The sequence below is a fragment of the Lasioglossum baleicum genome, chromosome 17, assembly GCF_051020765.1.
Source record: "Lasioglossum baleicum chromosome 17, iyLasBale1, whole genome shotgun sequence".
In the NCBI taxonomy this organism is placed as follows: Eukaryota; Metazoa; Arthropoda; class Insecta; order Hymenoptera; family Halictidae; genus Lasioglossum; species Lasioglossum baleicum.
The window spans coordinates 10,188,063-10,213,628 of record NC_134945.1 but is presented as its reverse complement, the minus strand read 5'-3'; the positions used below and the strand labels follow the sequence as shown (position 1 = coordinate 10,213,628).

Genomic DNA, 25,566 nt, shown 5'->3' with positions numbered 1-25,566 from the left:
TTGTATTATGGACCAAATGACAATACACCTAAACTCAGTTTACATTTTTTTCTGTATTCATACAGTTCTGATTACGTATTTCATTTCGAAATTTCAGCAATAATCGTTAATCAATTATCCGATTGACGATTAATAATCGTTAATCGCAATTAACGACTAAAGTAAAAATTTAATCGTTAGCCGCAATTAACGACTAAGCTAGGAGATTAATTGTTAGTTGTGATTTACGATTGAAATAGAAATTTATTCGTCAATCATTGATTAATTTTTTGCCCAACACTGCTCTATACATGCTGTATTGTATTATACGACAATACACTATTTATACGTTATCGTAAATCCATCGGTTTATTTACGGTTGGTGAATATATCAAAGTTGAAAACGCTCCTATTGAATATTCAACATGCTATTAATAAGAAGAGCGAGGTCAGTGACATGCGCCGATTGTAACGCGCTTTGCGTATGTTATATAGTGTATCCGTAAGAATATTTGACATTTATGTTTTTATAAATGAATACTATTACGCATGAAATGTAAGCACGCGTATTTTATGCTCGCAATAACTCGGTTCGTGCTTTGTAACTGTATCCAATGCATACGAGAAAATCTAAAAATACTGATACTTTCTTTTTCAAGCATCCAAAATTGTATCACAGTATTTATATGCAAGAATTAATCAGACAACGACACGAATGATTGAGAGTCAGCGTGATTTATTGATGATTGTTTCTTTTTATCCAGTTCTGAAAATTTTAAATGATGTATCACGAAGATGATACGGACAATATTTTTATGCATGAGGCTGATGTGCTTTCTTAAACTCTGATGGATAAGTACGAAATAATGTAACTGAATGAGGGAAATAAGTTCGAGTGCGGCGGAGCTGTGAAGATAAATGAGGCGGAAGATTTAGCTGACTTACGAAATGGAATTGAATGCTCAAGCTCGGATCTTAAAACGTGATTGTCTAGCAAAATAGCATTTTCATGATATTTTCGATTTCGATTACAGTTTGCAGATTTTAGAACAGTTACATCTAAGGGACGCGTAAATTAAAATAATTGTTTGAAGACGAAAGTTGTAGAGCAGGCTTATTTTATGCTTTTCAAGTTTAATCAAGGTCTCTGAACCAGCATTAACATTGAAAATCTACAAGTCAGATTTCAGAACGCTAATGATACGTGTTTTCAAATTCCAATGACTACGCAGTAATGCATGTTATCATTGTATCAGATGATTGCATAAGTTCGTGCCCGATTTGAAAATAAAATTCAATGGTTAACTTTTAAAGCATACAATTTTATTAATCAATTATATACATGGTCACCATTCTTTTCTAATTGTAGAAAAAATTAATGTAGGAGACGTATGAATATAATTCCAATTGTAGCAAAGAATGGTGACTATTTAATTTTTTTTACACTCCGCCATGCAGTACAATTTGCGACATTTATGAAGATCGTGCACGAACTTATGCAATCATCTAATATAATGAATATTCTAACTAAGGCTTGGGCAACTAGTGTTCCGAGAGTCGATGATGTAGAATCTGTTACCCCCACTCGCGGCAGGCTGAACGGCGCGATACTGACAATGCGTCGCGTTTAAAAGGAGATTATTGGCCAAGAGGAGACTTAATATCCTCATAAGAATCATTAATTAGGGTCCTAAGGAACACTGCAGTACATATTGTAATATTATAATGTGGCGTAATTTCATTTGTTTTTCAATTATTTAACTATGTTCCACCAAACCGATCATCTCGAAATTTTCCGATATATTAGATAGGTACCAGAACATTCTTCTTGAATTTTTTGGTTGGTGTCACTCAAAGGGTTGCTTGCGAACCGCACCACTAAAAAATAAATTGTTTTTCCTGTCCTTCATAATTTACTCACAATTGTGAACAAAATATATGAAATGCAAGAGGTAATTTCTTCATCTTAATATCTTGTTAACGACTGAGAAAGAAAAAGATAAAGTATTTACCCTCATATTACCCTTAAGGATGTTCTGGAGGTACAATGGGAGACAAAAGTACTGGAAATTCGAAATGAATCTATACATGGCAATGAAAGCCATTCATGAGTGTATTTTGCATTAAACTTTTGCGAATACTGTACCCTCTGTAGCTATATTCAGTGGTCTACACTTGTCACGTTTCCATGCTAGTGAGAGACAGCACGATAAATTTGACGTTTTGTAACAGTTTATAATTTTTCTGCTCAGTAACTGTTTAGTGAATCCTAATAAATTTTGAACGCAATTAATTGCACAATTTTTACTACATATAAACGAAAACTGGAGTTTCTAGTTGCGTTTTTTCAAGGTTTAAAGAGGGTTTGAAGTGGAATTTTATGAATTCTCCATAAGAAGTCGTGTTAAAATGTACAAACATTAAGTTGCTATAATTTTTAAACGGTGCAGTGAATCGAACCCAAACTTTGGTAATTGAATTAAGTATATCTTGTATATCTTGTCAAATTTTCAACAATTTTGTTGCGTTTTTATGTACCTCCAGAACATCCTTAGATGAGGGGTTAGCGACTTAAAATGCAGGGAAATTATCTTTCAACCTAGAAGCTTTGTTTCGCACACGATATCAATAAAAATTGTCGTGGGCTACCACCTAGTTTCCTAGATGGATAGGAGGTGCTAAAGTCTGTGGGGTATCGTTTGAAATCTTCATGGTAGCATCTTCGCAGCGATATTAGGAGGCGACGCGTTTATAGATCCGTATCAAGTCGCTGTTCACGTGACGAAATGAAAATGATAACGGAACGTGTCTTGCAGTTCTGACGTTTCCTCCGCCACTTGATTCCGTGTCTAGCGAGGCAATGACGCGAGCCAGTAATTGTCACGGCGTACGTTTCGAACACCCTTTAGTAACATCTCTCGGTCCATAAACAATCTCTTCTATTTCCCGCGAGTGCGAAAGACGGAATTTATTTGGCGGTATCAAGTGGCGTTTAACGTGCATTAGCCGAATCGTTAAACCGGCTCCCGGGAGTTCGGTTTATTCATTTCGGGGTGTAATTTCTGGCGCCTGAAATGAAGTTCCAGCCTGGAACGAGCGCGTATCCGAAGCAATAAGCCTCCCTTCGTGCCACAGTGACACCACGGTAGAATTATATTCGTGTGTGCGCCATGCCATGCCGTGCCACGTCGCACCGCGCCGCGCGCGCCGGTTGAAACGTTCTACGTGGTTTTCCTGTACCCTCGAGCAACCACCTTCACGTGTTTAACGCTTCTGACCTACTTCCGTCGTCTCTCGCGAGAGAAAAGTTCCTCGCGATTGCCATTTTTCATGTATTCGTTGACGATTCCCAATTATTTGCACTTGGAAATTCGTTGTTACCGATTTTGTTAATCCCGTCGGAGGGTATAGCCGGATAAGGGGCTCAAGTGTTCCCCCAAACTAGGGTTGCCATCTATAAAATCGTGAACTCAGGACGAACGCCATGAAAACCCCGAATTCCTCCGTCTGAAACCCGGACATACAGGGAGATATACAGGGAGAGGCACTAACTATTGCCACCTACAATAACTCCGAAAGTATGACAGTAGCAGACAAGTTTTCGCAATAAAAGTTGCATCGGACAACAGGGGCCGCAGTGTGGCGATAATCTTTTGTTGCTAGGTGGAGTCGCTTCAGAGATGTGACGGTCACCTTTGTATTTTTTAAATAGAATGTTCTTTTGGTACCTGTTTTCTGATAGCGGCTATTGAGACGAATCCTACGAGGTGCAACATTAAGGTGTTTGAAAGTCGGCAAAGATCATTTATGACAAAATAGGCGAAATAAATTGGCGTTTAGAGAAGGTATTCTAAGTGATTACTATTGGTATCAATACAATGACACTAATCTTACCATTCTTTTTACGTATTGATGTCCTGCGATATCGTCCAGAAGTGTTTATTTGTTATTGCCAGGTTTAGTAAATTATGCTGAAAGATATCCTTAACGTTCCAAACCAAATTGACCTTTCTTATTATGAAGGATACTAGGCACCATTCGATAGAACCCCCAAAGAAAATCCTCTGTGGCAAGTTCCAAGTCGGTACCCCAACCACAAGTACTTCTTTTTCAAGTTGCAAACCGTGGACTATTTTTACATTGTTTGTCGTAACTTCAAGGCACTTCACATTTGCACAGTAAATTATTGACATATGAAAATATATTCAGATTGGCGTGTTGTAACACCAATTTCAGATGAAAGAAACCTGTCTCTATCGTTATCAAGATCTTAAGGATGTTCTGGAGGTATATAAAAACGCAACAAAATTTTTGAAAATTTGGCAAGATATAATTCTTACTAAATCAATGCAATTACCAAAGTTTGGGTTCGATTCACTGCACCGTTTAAGAATTCCAGCAACTTCAAGTTTGCACATTTTAACACGTCTTCTTACGGAGAATTCATAAAATTCCATTTCAGACCCTATTTAAACCTTGAAAAACGCAACTAGAAACTCCACTTTTTTTCATATGTAGTAAAAATTATGTAATTAATTATGTTCAAAATTTATTAGGATTCACTAAACAGTTACACAGCAAAAAAATTATAAACTGTTACAAAACTAGCATGGAAACGCGACAAGTGTAGACCACTGAATATAGCTACATAGGGTACAGTATTCGCAAAAGTTTAATGCAAAATACACTCATGAATGGCTTTCATTGCCAATATAGTGATGGATTTCGTATTTCTCGTACTTTTGTCTCCCATTGTACCTCCAGAACATCCTTAAAATCAGGTGTTCCATATTAGATGCAGTTCCATATTTAGAAACACGAGAAATATTGATGTAGCATTAGCGCAATTCAATCTACGAAACGCAGTTGAGCTTCCGTTGCTACTGACACCTCTGCACAGAATGATATTATTGTCAGTGGCGCACCCAGGGGGGAGCCAGGGGGCTAAGTCCCCCACCAAGAAAAAATGTTCAGCTTCCAAAATTAAAATCGCGGAATAGCCCTGGGTACCGATGATAGATATTTTGGCTTAAAAAAAGGTCATCACGTAAAACCTAGGGCTGGGTTCAACTTGGCCCCCCCCCCCCCCCCAAGATTACATCCTGGGTGCGCCACTGATTATTGTTGTGTGTATATATAAGATAACACTGGTTCTCGCCAAACTACGAAACTATCGTGGATAACGTTTTAATGAAATTTCGAGTAGAACATCATAACTATTTTAGGTGATGAAGTTAGGTGAGGCACACTGCATGTATACGATAATGCAATTTTCAACGTGAATTGAAAATCACAATAGCTCGGAACCTCGCGGGAGTGACCGAGTCTAAAATACACAATTCAATCCAGAACACGCTCTTTAAGAAAATAGAAGTTGTCATAGAATATACACAGAGTGAGTCACCTCTAACGTTATTACCTCAAATATCTTCGTTGTGCTCAAAGATACATTAAATGTCTTGAGGACAAAGTTCAATGGTAAAATGGGGCTCATACGACACCAAAAAATTTTTGTTTTTATGCAATTTTTTTTTAGAGATATCAAGGTCACCTTTATTTTTTAAAATGAAACCACCATTTTTTAAACATCTACAATGATAGCCCCTTTCATTACGAATTCAGTGACTCAATTACTGAAGGTCGTTCAAGGTCACGGACAGAAAAAACCTTATGAATTCCTGATTTAGCGATATGTAGAACGGATGAAAATGTCGGGCCAGAACTCGTGTTATGCTACTTTGACTCGTGCTTGCTTCTCGGGCAATTTCTCTCGTACTCTCATGTGGATTGACAGCTGTAGCTGCTAAAATATTAATTTCATTGTCGTCAGTAGTCATGGGATTCTTTCTAAATAACTTGTAGATATTAGTGAAAGTCAGCCTAGAAGGAGTGTTTCGCTCAGGGTACCTCTCTTCATAAAGTAATCGGGCCTGGAATGCATTTTGTCTATATTCACAGTAAACCGTTGTCATGTGACACCTTTCAATCATTGAGTAAGACATAGCGGAATCGCGTTTGGAAACGTACTGTTAGTAAATAAATCGCATCGTAATCGGCTAGAGGATGTTTGGAAACATTCCATAGCATTGACGGATGTTTACTACAAGTCTCGCTGGTGATAAACGTATTCTGCTTCCATATTTTAGTTTTATAAATGGACTATCGTCGGAGATGGTTAAAATAGGGTGGTTCCATTTTTAAAAAATGAAGTGACCTTGATATCTCTAAGAAAAATGACGTAAAAACAAACATTTTTCTGGTGTCGTAAGAGCCCCATTTTACCACTCAACTTTGTCCGCAAGACAGAGTTAATGTATCTTTGAAAACAACAAAGATGTTTGAGGTGATAACGTCAGGTGGCTCACCCTGTATAAGAGAACAGCAATAACAACATATTAATTTTACAATGACTGTTTCGTGTTAAGAACTCTGGAAAACTCGAAAAATCGATTTCCCACGCGCGAATTAATTTGTGCAACGTTCTAACGTTTCCACGGGAATGAACGAGCCCGCCTCTCCGTGGACGATAAAGTGTTCAAAATAAAAATTTCAGTGGTTAAGCGAGCGAGGAAAATGTTCCCAGGCATTCCCCGACACGAAGCCTATTTACGCGAGACGGAAAAATATTCGAATTCTCCGCGGCTGGTTAAACACCAGGTTTTCTCGTCGTTTCGACGCTATTCGGGCGTGTTAAAAAATTTCAGTGGACGTTGCGATACGCTGTGCCCCACTGTATTGCAGTTCCATCCGGTCACATTTACGCAAGCTTTAAAAAAGAAAAAAAAAAGGAAGAAAGAAAAAAGAAACGTTGTTCATTCGACCATCGATATTTTTCCGGGCTCTCTGTACAACGTGCAATACACTTTTCAGTTTATAGTTCGGCGCTGTTTCATCCTGGCGAATCCTGAAGTCCGATCCCGCTGAAAGAAAAAGCGTAATTTTCTTTCGTTGCGTAGAGTGAAGGGAGGACGATTAAAGTGTTCTCCGTGCTTACGCTCGCCGGGGATTTCATTCCTTGGATAGCCTCGGGAAATGAATCCGGTGTCGTTCCGTGATATTTTTCACGATTATCTTACTGTGATTTTAATTACGACTCTAGGTATTACGGTAGCCTGTTAAGACCTCGACTAATTGAGATCGGCACTGGATCCGTGAACAATATCGACGGTATTCTTTGCATTTACAATGGCTCATCGTAGTTTCAGTAGTAATTCCAGGGTATGAAAAGTCAAGAAGAATTTCCTTAATCGCTACGTAATATTGTAAAAACATTATGGTAGTCAAGAATGCACTAAGAAGACTTCATACTTCATGTCAAATCGAATCCTGATAATATTAAGTTTTTTTTACTTCCCATATATGTACTAACATTATACATATATTAACATTGTGAAGTGTACAACATTTTTCAATTGCGTTTACAATGTAAATAGTAAATTCCTTTGCCTCTCTCAATTCTTCTTCCTTTTTAAGACTTCCATTCTTTCTTTGGTTCTTACGTTTTCAGTTCCATAAGTAGATCTTTTCGTCCACTTCACTCTACTTTGTTTTTTCTTTTTGTTACTGTTTTTTTCATTACTTTTCGATCTAATTTTTGCCATATCTTCTTATTTTAGCTGTAACTACACTGCGGTTCTTTATGCAGAATAAAAAATGTTTGCATTGATTGCAGGACACAGGAGCCAAATAAAAATTGTATTCTTCTTTTAATTATCCTATTAAGCTGAAACTAATACGTTGATGTCCTTAAATATTTTTAACATGTCCGCTGCTTTAAATTGTACGTGTACATTTTTAACCGACTTCGAAAAAGGAGGAGGTTACTCAATTCGATCTGTATGTGCCTTTTTTTTCGCTTTTTTTTCTATGTATGTTCACCGATTACCGCTTTCAGATATTTATAAATTACGATTTGGAATGTGACGGCTGACAGAGATAATAACAGAGATAAAAAGAAGTGTGAAATAAAAAAGAACTTTGAAAAAAAAAATTAAACCGACTTCGAAAAAACGCACTAAAAAGTATAAAATAATTTCCATTTAATATATGTGAATACACACGAACTTAAATACAATACAATCTTTTCGGAGGCGGCGCAAATATATTATTATTTAAAACAATTTAAGGATTTTCGTAATTTCCAGTGTCGAAAATTTTCAATTTTGCGCCGCCTTCGAAAAGATTGTATTGTATTTAAGTTCGTGTGTATTCACATATATTAAATGGAAATTATTTTATACTTTTTAGTGCGTTTTTTCGAAGTCGGTTTAATTTTTTTTTAAAAAGTTTTTTTTTATTGTCATAAATGCATCAAATCCGCAGTCTAGCTATAACACTCTTTATCTAATTGAAGAATAGGTATCTATCCTAGAACGTTAGGCTAAGGTGAAGCTAGTTTCTCAACATATGTAGTTGCAATTCACACAGCAGTATTAGGGACATTCACAGTGATTTTTGTGCCGCAGTAATGAGCTCCTCTTTCGCTTCAATGTACGTAATGCTAAGGGCTTAATTTTTTTTATTAAAAAGGTAAAAGAAGTTTCATTTCGTATTTTTATTGTATCGAAGTACATAGGTATGCACATAATAATAAAAATTTCCCCTATGCAACTTAAAGCAATATAAAGAATGTACAATCATGTGAACAACAGTCCTTTGATGATCGAGATAAGAGACAAATGGTCTTCTTTTTACCTTTTATAAAGAATGTTCCTTCATAAAAATACAAGGATATTTGACAATTTTGTTTGCCTCGCCAACGAGAATACATTCTCATTGAATTGTACAAACTTACTCAGGGCAAAATAATCATTTTTACATATTCTAATCTCATTGGGTAAGATCTCATCGGTTATTTTAGTTACATATTAAAACGTACACACGCAGTATGTAATAGGTACATTTATCCTACACGTAGTTTAGATGGAGATTGAGGTTTTTATGCATTTATGACAAAAATGATTAGGTGGAATTCAAAATAGAAAACGATTAAAAGAGTTTAACAATGCCAATATACTATTTCTAACATATAAAAATCATCAATGAGGAAAATTAATCTTTACTTAGCTTGTACAGCTTGCAATTGATGTATAAAAATTTTATTTTCCATAAAGATCCGCAGTAGTCTAGTAATGAAATTTGATTGCCTAACCTGTATAACAAAGTCGGCAGTTATAAGCGCCGATAACGATCGTCGGCTTGAATTAACTGTACTTCTGCTGTTCAGCGAGTCCATTCGTCGGCAATGTAAACTTTGAGTGGAAGTTTCGCGGAGTTTAAAGTTTCGTCGCTTTTTCTTTCGTTCCATTATCCCCGGTGGCCGATTGTCGTTACACGAGGCCCGCGGAGTTTATCCGGCGCGGCGGGGCGTTTTCCACAATTTAAATAGAAATCTACGAGCGAGATCCAGTTACCACGACCCACGTAACCGTATCGCCTCGTTTCAATGGTCGTTCCGGACTTGTTCTCGAACGCGATCAAAAACTCGCCGAGAAATCTCCGACTTTATGTCGTTACCGATCTTGACTAGCGTTTAACCGCTGCGGACCGTCTTTGGTCCGTAACTCGGCGTTTGCGTAACTTTCCATTGCAGTTATAGAGCAGTGAAGTCGACTCGACAAAAGATCGCTTTGTTTTCCGCTACCTGAGAATCACTTTGAACCGTTCTCGTTAGCGAAGACGATGCTGAAAAAGGAAACCGCTCATTGTGCTTCACTCCTCAAATTCATTGTGTTTTCTAACCTTGTCGAATTCTTCGGCTGTTTTAACGCACTTTCGTTTCTCTTGGTGTCTCACAGTAGCTTTAAAATGTTTGGGATGCAATGTTTCAATTGGACTTTAGGGACAAAACCCCTCCAGTCCTGTCTTAACACGTTGACCGCCACGGTACTTCTCAGGATTCAGGAAAAACTCTAATTATAGTACATAGTAATCATCAAAAAGATTTTGCGAATTATCTGATCAAGAGAAGGCAGTCCTTTGCGTGGAAGATTGTTTTAAAAATTATCACAAACACTAAAACTATTCTTTTGCTTGTTGTTCTGTTCATTTGATGACAAAGGAGACTGGCAGATTGCCAATCTTTATGTTAGCAGTAACGGACATTAAAGAAGAAAATTTTATTCAACTTCTGAACAATGTCTACACTATTTACTGTTTAAACGGAAGTGGAACATCATCAATTTTAATATGTGTTGTAAATGTATGCCAAATACATATGCATACAGTGCGGAATACATACATAGATTCTGAAGGTAACTTCGGATCTAGAGAAAAATTTAAACATTGCACACTGCGATGGGTGTTACGGTCGAAATTCGCGTGATTTAAACTTTAAACCAATCCATTTTCGACCTAAGACCTGTAATACTTTTTCAAAAGAAAAGAATACAAACATGCATCGATCGATGCAACAAGAATTAAAATTCCATTGAAAAAGTTAACGTAATCTTAATCTGCTGTTACATAAACATTGTTTTGCCAATTTTTCCGATTGCTATTTATTGTAACATGATTATTGTTTAACTTTTATATGAAAATCTTTCTTATTAGATTGTCGGACATTTAAAGCACATGTGGAAACAAAAGTAAAAGAATTAGCAAGTATTGTATAAAATGTTCTTAAATATATGGTTAAACATATGGCATGTGTTTACACGAGTGCGCAACAAATTGAGAAATGTAAAAATCTGGGAGTAGTATTAAAGCCTACGTTTATTTCTCAGTATTTTACAATACTACAACTTATGAATTTTAGACTTCACTTCCTTTTACTTTTGTCTATTGCTCGTCAAACTGCGCGTCGCTTTGAAATCCTCTTTCCGCCCAAAATCGACGGCACGCTCGATTGCAATGTAATAGGGTGAGCAAGGTATTGTGGAAGATCGAGAGCGTTCTCGAGTACTTCGAAAGAATCGAACTTTTGAGGACAGAGTTGAAGCACTTTAAGAATGTTCGGGCAAATAAGAAGCGGAAAGAAGGCTTCCGATGTTAGGCTCTTCTGCTTCCTTTACTCCCACTTGTTTTCCACTTATAAACTACTTTCTGTGGGACGATTCTTTTATCTCTCGAACCTTAGACGCGATCCTTGCTCGCCTCTCGGAAAATATGCAGTCGCCCGACGTCACAGTTATTGATAATAAACGGTTTTCAAAGTGTCCCTTCCATTTGTCACCAATCAAACAGTCTTTGTTATAAGCAGACTGTGGATTTTATGCATTTACGACGAAAATGGTTACGTACTATTTAATGCTGTGGTCATATTTAGTTTTAGCTTACTAATTGTAAGATAACTAAAAGAAGAAAAAGAAATTTTTATTTGGCTTGTATATCTTGCAATCAATCAAATCTTCATCACAACATTAATCAAGTAAACCATTATTCTGTGTAGTTATTATAGTAAAATAGCCGGAACAAATGTCAATTTTTTAGAATAATAATTATATAACAGAATATGCATATGCAATAAAGAATGTGCATATGAAAAATATCAATGCATCTTCACTGGGAAAGTTTATGAACTCGTACGGTGTTCAATTCTATTTATACATGTAGCTGTGCCAACTATAGTTACAATAATCTTTTTCTGTACAGCCTCGGGATATCATAAGTAGAATGTATACAGGGTATACAATATCGAGGGCAATTCTTTTTTTAAATTGCAGAGTACACTAATATTCTTACGAAATGAATTTCTTTATTAATTTCTTATTCAAAAATGTATATTAGTAAATTCTGCTTCATGAGTAGTAGGAGTAGGCTTACTATTACATTATAAATTAACATTATAAATTATATGATGAATAAATATAAATATTGTTGCTAAAATTATTCGTAACATCAATTTCAAACATTCATAAATTATAAATGAAGGCTTTATGGAAATTTCGGGCAGTGTATGATTTCGAGAGACCACGTTAAATTGCTGTACCATCATACAATATATTGTTTACATTATTAAATATGTTGGGATCTGATCAACATACATATCATCAAATGTTTCAGTGTTGTATGAGGTATTATATCAATTTCATATCCATAAATGAAAACATCATGTAGAACGGAATTCTTTCAAGTCGGAAGAAGTGTTTAATTTTCGAGGTAAAATAGCTCCGAGTGCAAAGGGATAATATGTGTATATGTCTTGCACTCCAAATTCACCCTTTTGCAAATCAATTTCATCCATACAGAACATTTAAAATTAGTTACACTTGAAAGCATCTCACACAGAACAGGAGGGTACAGCGAAAGTGCTGTGTGACGTTAGACACACGTGAACGGTGTCATTACACTGCGAGGGAAACATAATAATACGTAATGTACGTTCACTTTTAAAATTCATTAATCAGAAAATGGCTATAATGGACATACATATCTACACGCAGTTTTCATAGGTACATTATAAATTTAATGAATTGGTAACTGTGTTTAAATGAGTATTTGATATACATTTTTCCACTAAATAAAATGTTGAATTTCTTAACAATTAATATACATTTGATTTGATTTTTTACAAAAGCTTACGTAAATATAATTTATTTGCAGAAGGTTGAAATTGATTTGAAAAAGGGGGAATTTGCAGTGCAAATCCTGTACTTGAACAAGACCGTGTATTGTTTCCACAAATGAGGACGATCATTTGTCAGTGTAGGGCAATAATCAACTAATATTTAAAAATGACTAATAGTCTTTTTGAATGTTAATCATAGCAAAATAGTCATTAGTCAAAACTTTTTGATTAGTTAGTGATAACTAAATGGCAAATATTTAGTCACAGCTCTAAGTAATCGTTAGCTATTGCTTATTAGTGAATTAGTAGTTGATGATCAGATGATCATATTGTTCGATTCACATACATTAATATTATTTATTAGTTATCACTAACTAATCAAAAAGTTTTGACTAATGATTATTTTGCTATGACTAACATTCAAAAATACTATTAATCGTTTTTAAATATTAGTTGATTATTGCCCTACTCTGTCATTTGTTAAGAGCCATCAAGAATTTTGCGCTGACCTAATAAACGGTGTCCCAACAAGAGCGGAAAATTTAAATTTGGCGTCATTTCTGCCGCTGTGTTTTGAGAGACAAACCATTGTCACGGTTCGATGGTAGACAGTCTGCCATGATTAAAAATGAATCGCTATTCGACAGAACAAAAATGGTGAAAATCTAGCGATTTTGACTACTGAAAAACTCCATTCCGTTAAACCCCTTTGCGTGACGAAACATCTTTGCGTTATCGAGAAATGAGAAGGCGCATCCCGCACTCTTGTAATCCTGGAAACGAGGTTACCCCCGTAACGCCTTTGGATATCTTTCTCTGGGGTTTTTCGAAGTTAAAAGTTTATATGAATAAGCCCACGACCATCCAAGCCTTGAAGAAGGAGATTAGACGCTGTATCTCTGAAATCCAGCCGCAGTTATGCCAAAATGTGATTGAAAATTTCGTCAAAAGAATGCAAATGTGCCAGGAAAGCCTAGGAGGACATTTACCAGATGTATTGTCCCGTACTTACATAATTCCTAGTCTACTTTATGATTAAATCAAAATTTCGGTAGTAAATGTTGTTTGAAATATCGATCGCAAGATAATGAAATGTATAATATTCAAATGTTCTCGGCGCAACGGTTCGATCAGTTTATAGGAAAAAAGCAAAATTTGCACGTTAGTTTGGAACTTTCAACGTTTCGATCTTCATTCAGATCATTTTCAAGAAAGTAGAAAAACTGCGTCTGAAAAATATATTTTCACAATGTAAAAACCAGAAACTCTAAAATATCTGCGTAACCAGAATGTAACAATGTAACAAGATACTGCAATAATTTACTTACATTGCTTTATAAAGATTATAAACACGGAATTGAAATTGTCTTAGCACATGCTGTTTTCATGTCGTCAGACAGGATACTGGATCATAGACCATCGAAGTCATTAGACACAGAACGTAACCGGTCGATCGGTCAAAACAAAAGTCAATCGTCGATCGATGTTTGGCGGTTATTTCAAACCGTGAAAAACGTCAACAACCCAAACTTACAACATGTTCCTGACCATATGATGAAAAACTTTTATTAAATATATGATAAAGATGTAATTTATATAACATGTAATAGGAAAATAGTTGTTATTAGGAAGTGATTCATCATAACACACTACTGATTCAGTAGTGTTGCGTAATATTCTTGAATCGTAGGAGTTTCATACGTAAGATTCACGCTATGATGTTTAATCATATGAATCGTTTCCAGTAAAATCCTATTGTTCAAATTACATTCTTTCTCAATTGCCTTAACGTTTTCAAAGTCAAAGGCGTGGTCATACTCCATAGAGTGTTTAGTTAGTGCCGTATGTTGTGTTGGGTTCAACAAAAATGTTACGTTTATGTTCTATTATTCTTGTCTCTAATAACCTAGATGTCTGTCCTATGTAAACCTGACTACATCCCTTACATGGAACTAAATATACCACATTGCAGTTTTTACAAAGTGGTAGTTTATCTTTAATTGGTGGAAAAAATGTTTTAATATACTGAGGTATCTTGTATATTGTATGCATTCCTATTTTTCTAAAAATCCTCCTTATGTCTTCAGATATGTTCTCAACATAAGGGACGACAACAGTATTTTTCCAGTTTTTCGGAACCCGGAGTTTTTCGGTAGTAAATCAGAAAAAAGTGTATTTTATTTGGAATTTAAATATTCCACTCTTGTTGAAACACCCTTTGCAAACTGCCCGTATTCCAGGCAATTACTAGTGTATGAAACTTTCGGGGCGCATATATTAGAGGCATGAGTAGCGAGCATGAGTGCGGCAACGGTCTGCGCCGGTCGTACGGACCGCGATCAAGATAGATTACCATCGGGACGTGCCGCCCACGTGGCGCGTAGACCTAAACCGCGAAGACCTCCATGATATGGGGACTCGGGACCTAACCCAGACCGTTCTCGGAAAGGAGCCACCACAATCGTTATGACACACGGCCGAGTGATGAGGCCGCTGGTCTTCCGGCCGTCTAGGCGGGAAGATAATTAGGGAGACGCGCACATTATTTTAGATGCACGCCTGCCATCCCATCCTAACTCGAAACATCGCGATAAATTGTCGGAGCGATGAGATAAACGACATACTCTCGAAATAATGAAAGGCGGGCGTGAGCGAGCCTTCCGACTTTGAAATTTATTACGCGCGATAATGAATCCCTCGAGCCGCCGCTCGCTTTGTCTTGCTCTTGCTCTTCTTTGGTGTTCGCGTATCGAGGTGTCGCGCGCGCCTCGCGTTTTCTCTACTCGTCCATCTTCGATATGCAACTTGCGTATTTCTATTTATTACTGCTAGAACTCCGGATATTTATGCAACTTCTAATTTTCATAAATCTTGAAGGGCGCGCGTAGAGCAGGCCATTACAATTTAACGCCAGTTGCCGGCCACGTCACCCTTATTTGGCTGACGGAATTATTTCTTCAGACTTGTGGAGAGTAAATGTCGAGAAATATACGATAGAAATTTATAACCGAAGATGTCGGTGATTTAAATCATCTGGAAGAGTACTAAACAAGTAACAAATTTTAGATATTATTGGGTTGGCAAGCAAGTAATTTCGGTATTTTAAGGTGAAATAAAACCTAATTTCTTTATTCAAACGATGAACTTTAAAAGCAATGAAACATTTTCTTATTTATTCTTTTTGGCGAAAGATCATTGGATAAAGGCGAAAGTATCTTATTCATTAAAGTTCGTTGCTTGAATAAAAAAAATTGGTCTCTGTTCACTTTAAAATATCGAAATTACTTTCTTGCCAGAAACATCATTCCAAAAGATATATATTTATTATGATAATTATCGTAAAGGTAGATAAAATAATTTTTTCATGAATTTTAGTGCAAACTCCGATATCTCTTATGGTTCAAGAGTTATAATAAAATGTCACCAAATTTGTGGGTGCAATTTAAAGCAGTAGACAGATTTAAAAATAAGAACGTATTAGTTGCAGCTTACCGACATTGCTAAGTGATAAAAGAAATTTTTATTTGTTTCTTGTTTTTTTTTTGCATAAAGATCCGCAGTTTAATTACGATGAAAGTCGCTGGATGTCTAAACAAATATATCCTTGTTGTTAAGGTCAAGTAATTTTCAGGGCTCCGTAGATCAAACCGTATTACAGTATGTAACAGTATTTTCTGCATAATGCTCAACTATAAAATTTACTAAACCCACATAGTAATTAACAACTTTCTGTATATTCCAAGTACGTCTACACACGTGTAACTGGATCAAATCTCATCCAATGTTTCAAGTGCTTAAAAAAATAATGACGACACACTAGAAATGTAATTTCTTTTCATTTTACAATTGCTGAGATTAGAAAAATGTATCCAATGGAAAGTATTAGATAAATTTGCTTGTTGACTTCGGGGAAATGTTATTTTTTCGTTTAATACGAATTATGTTCATTCGCTGGACAGGTCACCTTACGAACGATGAAGTCAGCTACGGTTTCGCAAGTTAAGGTTTCGCTTTCAAGATGTTACCCGTTGAAAATTGATGATTCGGCCGTCGGTGCGTGCCGTTTAAATACCAGTCAGATGATCGGCCAGCCACACGTACGCGCACACACAAACAGAAGACGGAGGACAATGCCCCAGACTCGAGCTATCGCAGCCGAGTGCGCAAGGAAATGGTTCTAATCGGGAGCATTGCCTTCAGCTTTCCTACCGTGTGCGGTGTATAATGTATGTGTGAGTGTGCGGTGCGGCCTCCGGATCTGATGGATCAGCTGATAAAGGTGTAAACAGCACGCGTCGAAAGACGACTCATCAATGTTCAACTGTTAGTCTTCACTCGTAGAACACAGTTCTTCCGGCCCCATATTGTTGGGACAATTTCCAGATTTTCCGACGTTCAATATCACATGCAACATAGAAACAATATTACTTAATGGTTTTATTATGACAAATGAAAATGAATGCATGTGCCGATTTATACATAGGTTGCCAACTAAGTTGGTGACCTCGACATTTTCGCAAATAAAGGCATTTATATACAGGGTGTTAATTTTAACTCAAGCACCTAAATTATTTCCGCTCATATTTTTGAGAAAGAAAAAAATTACTAAATAGGATGTCCATGGTTTTAAGCCGTGCATCTGATAGTGATAAAAAATAAATTATTACTTTTGTACATCTCCTATTTAGTAATTTCTTTTACTTTCAGTAGTAGCGAAAATAATTTTGGCGCTCGAGTTAAAATTAACACCGTGTATATATATATTTTAAGCGTGAGTATTTTATATCAAATTAATCGCAAAATTCAGAGTTTTCCAATGATACATAGTCACTGAATGAGGTTATAATGACACAATAATAATAATTAGCATAATAATGCCAATCACTGATTTTACTCATTTCTGAGAAAAATCAATAAGTGCAATACAAAGCAGTGGACAACTTCAAAGAATTTTCAGTTTCAGCTAATTAAAATCATAAAAAAGAGAAGATTCTCTTCGACTCTTATCTTGTACAGTTTTGTATGATTCGTATGCACCTATGATGAGATTGGTTGGATAAAATTTATGCTCTAGCAGCGGATGGAATTATAAAACGTTAATAAACGAACCAACGAACCATGTATTTAGCGCAACATATTATACGCAACGCAAACGATGATCAAACAACAACTGACAAATGCCCAAACAAACGCTCCTTTATGCAAGCTCATTATGTTTCTTTCTCATTTTCACCACACATATCCACGCAATATAAACCAGTAAAAGATTAGAAAAGTTTAAGAATATTGTAATGTTGTCTTCAATGTAACAAAGTGATTAAGGAATGAAATAAATTTCTATTTCATTCCTACTTCCCACACTCAACGCAGAACAATTTTATTTTGCATAAACATCCTCAGCCTAGTGATCATCGTCTGTTTGCACCGTTTGCATTAAACGCTTCGTCTGTTGTGACAGCCAAAGTGGAATACAGCTTGACCAATGTTTAGCTAAAGTGTGCGACCGAAGTTGTGCAATTCTGAAGAACGACAGAACGAAGCGAGAAAACAACAGGATGAATGATGCGTCCGGTGAACGTGTCGTTATAAACGGGATTTTAATATCCGCAAACCTTTTACGTCCACCAAGCCGACAGCGTGCGCGTCGAAAAGATTAAAATATATCTTGTTGCGTTCTGCCGTTATCGTTTTAATGCTCGTTGTCCAGATGAAAGTACGTCATCCATCAGTGACGCAAACATTTTTACGAGACTTCCTATTCTGTTCGGTAACCGGTAACCAGGGATCGCCGTTAATTAACCAGAATTTACGGTCGAGCTACTCTCGCTTAATTACAGCGCGGCGCGAGCGCGCGCGATTAAGCGACAAATTCGTCTCGCCTCGTGTCTTCGTGCGATAAGATTCAATTACGATCAGGCACGCGAATCGCATCGATGTGTGGCGCGCGTGCGCACGCGTACACACACACATGCACACACACCGCGCCGGGAACGGGGTCATTCGCGACTGTCAATCGGGACAGATCAGCCTCGAGAGTTGAGATTCGATCGAATCGCGAGCCGGATCCGTATTAACCGATGAATTATTCCCATCGGTTGTAATTGATACGGCCAGAGTGATTGGCCACCGGCTGCTGCTACCGATGCGAGGCGACGCGAGGCGACGCGACGCGACGCGCCACGCCGCTGCAGCCATCGATACGCCTGCCAGCTTTCGAATATAATAATCGGTCGGCTCGTGGAATCGATTAAAAGTAAACCGTGCCAGCGGCATTAATCGCTCTCTTCCGATGCTAGACGCATTGTTGCTTCTCTATTGTAGCTTTCAAGCATTCTGATTAATGCTCTTCCCGCGGACGAATCGGGATATACTGCATTCTCTCTTGTCCTATGTTCCTCATTAGGTTCCGTATCGCGTGTCCAGGGCTTGAAAACAGTTATGATATCGGTTTCGGTCCTTGAAACAGTTATGAAGGACCGATATTCTGAATAACTGTTACGAAGGCCCGAAATTTTGGTTGATATCGCTTTCGATTACGGTCCTTCGGACATGGATATCGGTCCTAGCATAACGGTCTAGGACCGTTATTTTTTCGATCCTATATCGGTCCTCATATCGGTTCTAAGTTCTAAGTTTCAAGTTATAGCAATCAGGGCTTGAAACGGGCCCGAAAATAACTACCAACATTCAAAACGATTATATTTTGGTCATAATTCAAAGTTGTTTTATTATAACAATAAATGTATACATTATTGACTATTTTTGAAGTGAAAGTTCATTTGGCAGGGTGTAGGCCTAATTCGCGTCACGGAATTCGCGATACGAAAATGCGTAACGGAAGTGGTGGGGATGGTTAGCCGAGCTAGTCTTAAATAAAAAATGGCTGTATCTCGAGAACGGTGTGTCCTACCGCAAAAATAACGAAATTTTCGAAAGGCTCAACCCCGAAGCATATAGGGTACGCCCAACCACATGACGTACGTAGTCTTTTGAATTTAAAAAAAAAACCACGTGCGGCAAAAGTGAAACTTCTTGCAGTCTAGTAATGTTTAGAAGTAAATTAAGATTGGAAATGGTAAATAATCCTAATGAAGCGACAATAAGATCAGGAACTCCGAAAGTTGCTGAGCTTCTCTCTAGGCTCTAGGTTTTCGCTTGCAGAGTGGTGAGTCTTGTGTCCAAGAGGATGTGTTTTGTTTTACCAGAGATCATTCTGATTGGTATTATAATTGGTAAAATGTCTTTGTTAACTACAAGACACAGAAACGCTATAAAAATTTCTTTCCAACTTTTACGATTTTAAGAAATTGATAATAACACATGGACGTTTATAAAATGTCTATCTTTACTCTTTTAAATTACATCTACCCATTTTTATCATAAATGCATAAAATCCGCAGTCTAGTTGTAACTAGATAAAATGAAATTTTTTTGTAAATAATAATATATTAATATCTTTAATAGTATCTTTAAATTGTTCTAATATTTTTACTGTTTCACATTACACCTACTAATTTTTGCCACGGATGCATAAAGATCCGCAATTCAGTTATAACTTCGTGTGATTTGTTCATGAAAATCGTTCAAGGCAACTTTATACTTTATGATGGGAAGGAAAATTTATGGTTCCATAAACTCATCGGGGTTCATGTATACTACCGCTCAAAAGTATGTGGACACTTGTTCAATTTTTCTCCTGGAAGAAAAAGAATCTTCAAGGGATTTAATAAAATTTCATGCGATCTGCTTTATACAGTACTGGAGAATTTATCTGAGCAATAATTTATTAGTAAACCGTGAACTTAACGCATTTATAACAAAAATTATTACTTACTGCATAATTACACATTTCTCTAGAGGGCTCTATCGGACTTAAAATATATATTTGATCTTTTATTTATATTTTTCTGAACAATATAAAGTTTTTTGATCGCTACAACAAGAACACACTTGTACTTCAAGACTATCTGTTTACATCTAGCAAAGGTCTAGTTCCATATAACCAATTGTAGTTGTTCTAAAGAAATTCTTAAAAATCACTTCTTCACTGAAGTCACACAAGCCTCCCTTAAAATACATTTCTAAACATTTTCAGTGGTACGCATACTTTAACTGTTTACTATTTCAAATTCTACTTTACGCAGCTCTGTGAACAATAAATATCGTCTAATAACAATCAAATAGTAGACAAATTTCAACGATAAGTGCCCACATACTTTTGAACGGTAGTGTACACATACCTAATCTTGGAATTATGAAGGCCGTCGGCGAGATAAATGATGGTTTCGAATGTGTCCGCTATATCAGTTTGTCATGGTTTGTTTCAGATTTGTCGAACTGAACTCGTTTGCCAAATCTAAGATTTATCGTTTTGAATTTCCCGCCTGTTCGCATAGCATCCTGAAAATGGTGATGCATGCTCAATCTTGCTGTTGACGTGTCACGGAACAAGAGCATTTATGTTGCGTGCCAAAAGACTACAACACAAATATCGCAATTCTATGCTTGAAGTAGCGGAGAGAATTGTCGTGCTTAATTGAATTTTGTTGCGTAGTTGCCTCAAGTTAAGTAGAAATTGACGTTTCGTAAACTGATAAACGACGCTTCCGGCATATACTTGACCGCAGCGATCTCAAGCAAGTTTTCTTGTCGAGAGAGATCTAATTTCTGTCGGACGCTCGCAACTATCGGAAACTCTTTAAAGGAAACAGGAAGTCTTTACAATGTTGACCTGGTCTATTTTACCGACAGAACTCTGTCGTCTCCGTTCGTTTTATTTATTATTTATTTGAAATAAACGATGCTACACGGGAATTCTCCCGTGTTATAGCAAAGAACAAAGGTCTCCGGCATCTTGTAAATAATCATTTTATAAATAAATTTTAAACAGATCAAATTAAAATGAAGTACTTTGTAAACTTTCAGACTCATGCGTGTTCTAGGCCTATGCCAGAGTCATTTCTGACTCACATCGATAGTTTTCGACAGTTTTATTCCGATATAAGACGATGGCCCAGGACCAGTTTTCGTCGTATATTCGGATGAGGATACCTAGGAGTCACAAATGACTCTGGCATTGCATACGGAGGGATAGTTAATTCATGAATTAGCAAGTTAACTTAATGGCACAGTAATTGGGACAAGTACTCTACACGAAAAATTTTAGTCTACATTTTTATCACCCCCTTTTCTGTTGTACCACCAGTTACCAAACATCCTGTAAATTAATTTGTTACTTGAAATAAGACTGGTTAGAAAAATAATGTTTCCTAGATTTACTTACTAGAAAATCTGCATACACTGAAAATAAGACCACTAAATAAATAACATTGATTGATATTACTCTATTGTAACAACCACAATAAAACATTTTAATTGATACGTATTACCAGCGTACGAGTAGAGGGCGAGCGACCCAATATTTTCTTAATTTTTTTATTAACCTTGGCAGGAAAAATGCAAGGTCATTTTTAATCCATTGTTACTACCGTCGCATTTGTTTATATAGTCTCAAACTTATCATGTACTGTATTCTATCCATGTTTATTACAATTTTGATTTCGTCACTTTGTTCACATATATTTATATGCTTTTCGGCATATTACAAGCGGTTTTATGCTCCTTCTTTAACCAAGGTTTCTTCGCACTAAATACTTTCATTTTTGCAAAACACGACATACAACAATTTATGCAATTTGTCTCACACTCATCTTCGAATTTGACGTTGTTCTAGGGAATATAGATATTGCACGTTTTTCACGGGCAGTTAAACTTTGTTGCCGCCCCGAACTCTTCTTTTCCCCATAATTTTCAGAATTTTTTAATAAGTTCATAATAATTTTTCAGCTTCTCTGTTGATAACTTTTGAGATTTCTGTAATTGAATATTATTCTTCCTTTAACTTCAATATCGTCTGTATTCCACATTCACCTAGTTTCTTCCCACGAGCCATTCTTAATACTTTGCTATGTTTCTTTATTAAATAAGCACCAAGGAAGGTAGTACTCTTCGGTAACTTCTACACAACTGAGAAGTATAAATGCGCTACTTGTGCTATTTTCATTCCTAGAATTCTGTCGAAGTAAATACAAGTGTGGATGATATTCAGTACATTATATAATACATACAGGCATGTCAGAAGACGTTGACATATCAAAATATTAATTTCCTTCAGTTTATTGTACCAAACGAGAAAAAAATAGAACATGTTAATCCGCGAACGGGTGAAAAAGATCACAGTGTGCAGGAACCGAATCGAACGGGCAATTACCACAGTTGTTTGCACAGCGCAAGCCATTGATTTCCTGTAACGGGTCGCTCTTTCGTTCCTCTCGAAGACGCGAAGGTTTTTTTCACCGCAAAATCCAGGACACGATAAATCCGGGAGCGGAAGGATAAATTCGACGTCCGTGAAACGTAAGTCCGGTTGTCGCGTTACGACTCGTTCCCTTGAGTTTCAGGAAGCACGGAAATTTTTCCCGATACCTCCTCCGCCTCTTCCCTCCATCCGCGCTTGCTGCTCGATACCGTTCCATTTTAACGACTCTCCACGGTGACCGAGGTAGGGTGTGGTTGAAGTAGTCGGGGAAAAGTGGTAGGCCGTGTTTGAATCCATCAAGCCGTGCTCTTTTTCCGGCTCCAGTCGATAGTCGATAATCGATAAAGCTCACCGTTTCCCCTCTCCAACGTTCTTTTCTCTCCTACTGTCTTTCGTTACACCTCGAGGCTCGACGGAGGCGGCTGGGTGGGTGCGGAGAGAGACAGAGAAGGAAAGAGATAGAAACTGCCCACGCGTATGTAGCTAGTGGGTGCAGCACCCTCTTCCCATGAATCGGTCGAAACGAGCCGGATCCTCGTAAATCGTCCAGTTACCCGCGCTTTCCGACTTTGCTGCAACAGACCTTCAGCGATCTTGAAGTTACCGTGGAAATTCTGATTGATTGTCATCCAACTTGTTTTTACTCGGGCCGGGGATCCAGCATACTTTCTACCATTTCAGACTAACGATTTTTACCATCCTTTTTACTATTCTCTCTACCATCGCCGAGGTAAATCCGGAATAGTCATTCCATTAGATTATTGTATGTGAAATGTCCGACTTTAGAATGCACGTCTTATAAAACTTTGAGGTATAAAGCTAATCTTTAATACCCCATCTTCGCAAGTATCTAATTTTACTTCATAATTTTTGTTTTAACGTCAATCAATATGTTTGTCGTGTCCGATTGATTGTCATCCAGCTTGTTTTTACTCGGGCCGGGGATCGCCTCCTAGAAGTTAGCCCCCCACTTGTTAAATTAAATAATTTCAACAGTTGTGCTGAGTTGTGCTACATTGTGCTCGAATATTACAGCAATAATATCAAAAATAAGACTAAAAATTGAAAGAAAAAACGATTTTTTGAGTAGCCCCCCACTTTTAATTTTTTTCAATTTTCTCAATTGTGCTAAGTTGTGCTAGATTGTGCTAAGATTGTGCCAAAGTATTACTTCATAAAAATAATAAATAACAAAGTTATGGTAAATAATCGTTTTGGACACCTAATTAACGTTTAAGTTAGTAACAATTATCCAAACAGCACATAATCATATATCTGAATTGTGCTAGCCTAGCACAAGTCAGCACAACTTCCGATTTCTCCAGCACAAATTAGCACAATTGAGAAAATTGAAAAAAATTAAAAGTGGGGGGGCTACTCAAAAAATCATTTTTTTTCAATTTTTAGTCTTATTTTTGATATTATAGCTGTAATATTCGAGCACAATGTAGCACAAACTTAGCACAACTCAGCACAACTGTTGAAATTATTTAATTTAACAAGTGGGGGGCTAACTTCTAGGAGGCCCGGGGATCCAGCATACTTTCTACCATTTCTGGCTAACGATTTTTACTATTCTTTTTACTATTCTCTATACCTCGTTGTTGATGTAAATCCAAAATAGTCATTCCATTAGGTTGTTGTATGCGAAATGTCCGACTTTAGAATGCAAGTCTTATAAAACTTTGAGGTATAATGGTAATCCTTAATATCCCATATTCACTTTTAATTTAGACGTCTAATTTTATCTTTAAATCAATTTTATTTTAACGTTAATCAACATGACTGTCATGTCTGATTGATTGTCATCCAGCTTCTTTTTACTCGGGCCGGGGATCCAGCATACTTTCTACCACATTTCTGATTAATGATTTTTACCATCCTTTTTACTATTCTCTCTACCTCGTCGTCGAGGTAAATCCGGAATAGTCATTCCATTTGGTTGCTGTATGTGAAATGTCCGGTTTTAGAATGCAAGTGTTATAAAACTTTGAGGCATAAAGCTAATACTTAATATCCCATATTCACTTTTAATTTAGACGTCTAATTTTACTTTTAAATAAATTATGTTTTAAGGTCAATCAATATGTTTGCCGTGTCTGATTGATTGTCATCCAGCTTGTTTTTACTCGTGCCGGGGATCCGGCATACTTTCTACCATTTCTGGCTAACGATTTTTACTATTCTTTTTACTATTCTCTCTACCATCGCCGAGGTAAATCCGGAAAACTCATTCCATTAGGTTGCTGCATGTGAAATGTCCGATTTTAGAATGCGAGTCTTATAAAACTTTGAGGGATAACGCTAATCTTTAATATCCCATATTCACTTTTCATTTAGACGTCTAATTTTATGATACCTTTAAACCAACTTTATTTTAATGTTAATCAAAATGACTGTCACGTCTGATTGATTGTCATCCAGCTTCTTTTTACTCGGACCGGGGATCCAGCATACTTTCTACCGTTTCTGAATAACGATTTTTACTATTCTCTCTACCTCATCGTCGAGGTACATCCGGAATAGTCATTCCATTAGGTTGTCGCATGTGAAATGTGCGATTTTAGAATGTGGAATACTAAATCCGGAATAGTCATTCCATTAGGTTGTTGTATGCGAAATGTCCGATTTTAGAATGCAAGTCTTATAAAACTTTGAGGTATAAAGCTAATCCTTAATACCCCATCTTCACTTTTACTTTAATTTTAAACCAATTTTATATTAACATCAACCAATGTGTGTGTAGTGTCTGATGGATTGT

The 25,566-nt window shown here is 36.8% G+C and overlaps 1 protein-coding gene and 1 long non-coding RNA gene across 4 annotated transcripts in view; both read left to right on the top strand.

The window, feature by feature from the left end:
• LOC143217471 (uncharacterized) overlaps positions 1-23,505 on the top strand; it is a 36,484-nt gene extending 12,979 nt beyond the window's left edge. The window contains exon 2 of the long non-coding RNA XR_013010821.1: positions 7,659-23,505. This is a non-coding gene — a long non-coding RNA (uncharacterized LOC143217471). The remainder of the gene's footprint in view (positions 1-7,658) is intronic.
• The window catches only part of Sm (heterogeneous nuclear ribonucleoprotein L), a 377,399-nt gene that overhangs the window by 67,664 nt on the left and 284,169 nt on the right, over positions 1-25,566 (top strand). The gene's annotated exons all lie outside the window — the stretch shown is intronic.